At 37.8% G+C, this 2,862-nt stretch overlaps 1 non-coding gene across 1 annotated transcript; it reads left to right on the top strand.

Annotated features, from left to right (window-relative positions):
- The first annotated feature begins 1,311 nt into the window (after nt 1-1,311).
- LOC128582823 (U7 small nuclear RNA) lies at nt 1,312-1,373 on the top strand. Its single transcript, XR_008379253.1, has one exon. It is a non-coding gene; the product is annotated as a U7 small nuclear RNA (small nuclear RNA).
- The last annotated feature ends 1,489 nt before the right edge of the window (nt 1,374-2,862 follow it).

Genomic DNA, 2,862 nt, shown 5'->3' with positions numbered 1-2,862 from the left:
GACATGGGGTCCTGCTCTTCTTCGGGCTGATTTCGAACTCCTGAGCTCAAGTCATCCACCCACCTCAGCCTCCCAGAGTGCTAGAATTACAGGCATGAACCACCACGCACACCCAATACTTTTTTCCTCTAGAGAACTTACTAGCAATTAAGAAGGCAAGCTGACAAATGTGTTTAAGGCAATGACAGAATGGAAGATCAATTCTTTCTAAGTATTCATATTCACAGGACATAAAATGAAAAATTGTTTCAAATAAAGACAGAAGTGTTCTATGTTTCACCATCTGACTTGCCTATGCTAAAAACAGGCCTTTAAGAATGCTGCTCTTAAATGCCATAATTCTGGAGGGAAAAAAAGACATGTATAAAATCACCAAAAGCATTTATTTTCTGGCATTCTGCATATCTCTGTACTATACGATATGTACTTGACTTAGCAAAAGTCAAGTACTTTTGATACTTAGCAAAATTAAGAAGTCAAAGTTCTTGCACATAATTTGCTTACGACCTAAGTTTGTGTTTCCCAAATGACAGAAAAGTTGATTTCTTCCCCCCCCCACTTGAATTTCAACAGGAAGTGTCAAAGGAGAAATTTGTTCTTGCAAGCTTTTCAATCAGAAACAGAAACATTTCCATTAAAAATGTAGCAAATAGGACTGTTCTCCTGAGATGTCTAACCTAATTAGTCAGATGAAAACATCTTTCAGATATTCCTCTGCTCATGTGTTTGGAGATGATAAAAAAAACATTGAACATATTTTCTCTTTTACTATCTATGGAACACAGGCTGCATCACTTGAAGTATTATAAAAGGAAGCTGGCAGAAACAAATTTGCAGGTCATTCAGAGAGAGGGCAGAGCTCGAATGAAAATCAACAGCAGTTGATTTTCTGACTATTTCTCAGAGAGTCTCAGCCAATTTTCCTTTAAGGTATTAGGATTTTTATCCCTAAATCAAGTTACAAAAAGATCAAGTGGGTAGTCGTGAGAATGAATGAAGTTAGTTGAAGCTCATAGGATTTTATTAAGGGTCTTCGGTGTGTTAACAACTCAATCTGGGGTCACAGTCTTGCAACGATGTTATATTAGGGAAAGTCACTTCAAATCCAGTGCACATTTGTTTATAGCTGCCAGCCCTGAACTGCCTTTCAAAATGCCAGGCCCACTTGTCTTATACTAGTCTTAGACATACTATCTTATCCGTGTATAATCATATGCCATGAACAGTGGCCTTAGACTTTGGGGTGTGTATACCTGATGGGTGTTATTTTCCATTGCATCATACAATATGCACATCGAAAAGTACATAAAATAGTGTTACAGCTCTTTTAGAATTTGTTTAGCAAATTTTCCGGTGTCTACTGGAAAACCCCCCCCCCCAAAAAAATAAACAAATAAAAGTACATAAAATATGCATGAACTTTTCTATGATTATTTAAACAAATAGCCCAATCCAAGTCAAGAAATAGAATATCAACAATACTCCGGAAATCACCTGTTCGTTCCTCTCTACTGGACATAACCATTACCCTTATTTATGTTAATCATTTTACTTCAGATTAATATATGGGTACAATGATTAGGTTACATTGTTTGCATTTGTTAGGTAAAGTCCAAGTTGTAGCTGAGCCCTTCACTAAGGGGATGTACCATATACCACTTCAACGTACTGGTACAGTGAGAGCAAACTAACTCCCCACCTCCTCCCTGCAACCTCCTCTCCCCTCTCCCTCCTCCCCATTTGAATTTGTGTCTTTTGTTCTTGTGTGGGCATACAGTTGTTCATCCACTAGTTTCCTATTAAGTACATTGGATACTTGTTTTTCCATTCTTGTGATACTTTGCTTAGGAGAATGTTTTCCAGATCCATCCAGGTAAATTCGAAATTAATTTTCTTGTAGTGCTGCTGCTTATGTTCATATTCCTAAGCAGCAGAGTTTGGTTTTGCCTATTTTTGAATTTCAAAGGAAGAGAATCCCAACATAGGCACTCTCTTGTGCTTTGATTCCTTTGCTTAGCCTTACAGTTGTGCCAGTTCCCCGTTGCGTATAACTCCAATTTATGTGTTCATTATACATGCATCCAGGGCCCACACGCAAGCATTTCTGTAAGGGTACATCCCTGGAATTGCCAGGTTCTGCCGTAGGTATATCTTCAGCTTTCCTCTATATTGCCACGTTTCCTTTTAATGTGATTTTTACATCCCACTTTTAGCCAATCCGGTGAGTGTGTCATTGTCATTTCAATTGTCATTTGTCAAGTTGCTAATGAGGTTGAGCACCTATTCCTGTGTCGACTGGCCTCCATCATTTCTTAAATAAATTAACAACATTTCCCTAATTGGGCTTCTATCTATGCCATGTTCATATATAGCAAGTTGCTTGACCATTTTCCAGACAATTCTAAATGATTTTGCTGTTGTGATTATAAAATGCTCATATCAACTGTGCTTCAGTTCACGTCACTCACGGAAGCTGTCTGCAAAGGAATGGATTTGTTAAATCCACAGGGTGTTGTTATAAAGAAACATGTTTAAATCCCAGCCTCTATCTAGTCCTTCAACTAATCATGTGGTGTTATACCAGGATAAAAGATGAAACTTGAACTCTTTCTGGCACAAAAAGAAGCCTGTGTAGTACAGAAATCAAGGACCTAAGATCCATCAATGCAGGGCATTATGATGGTAGCTTATTGAATTGCTTTCTATTTTCTGAGTGGAATTACAGACTTTTGATATTTAGGGTAACACTAGGATTCTCTCTTCTTCTAACTGAAAGAGCCCTAGAATTTCAGAGAAAGAAAGATGTAATATGCTATTATGTTTCTCATAGAGGCATTCATTAACTATTTACCTCATGTGTCC

The sequence above is a fragment of the Nycticebus coucang genome, chromosome 3, assembly GCF_027406575.1.
Source record: "Nycticebus coucang isolate mNycCou1 chromosome 3, mNycCou1.pri, whole genome shotgun sequence".
Classification (NCBI taxonomy): Eukaryota; Metazoa; Chordata; class Mammalia; order Primates; family Lorisidae; genus Nycticebus; species Nycticebus coucang.
This window is presented reverse-complemented; position numbering and strand designations above follow the sequence as displayed.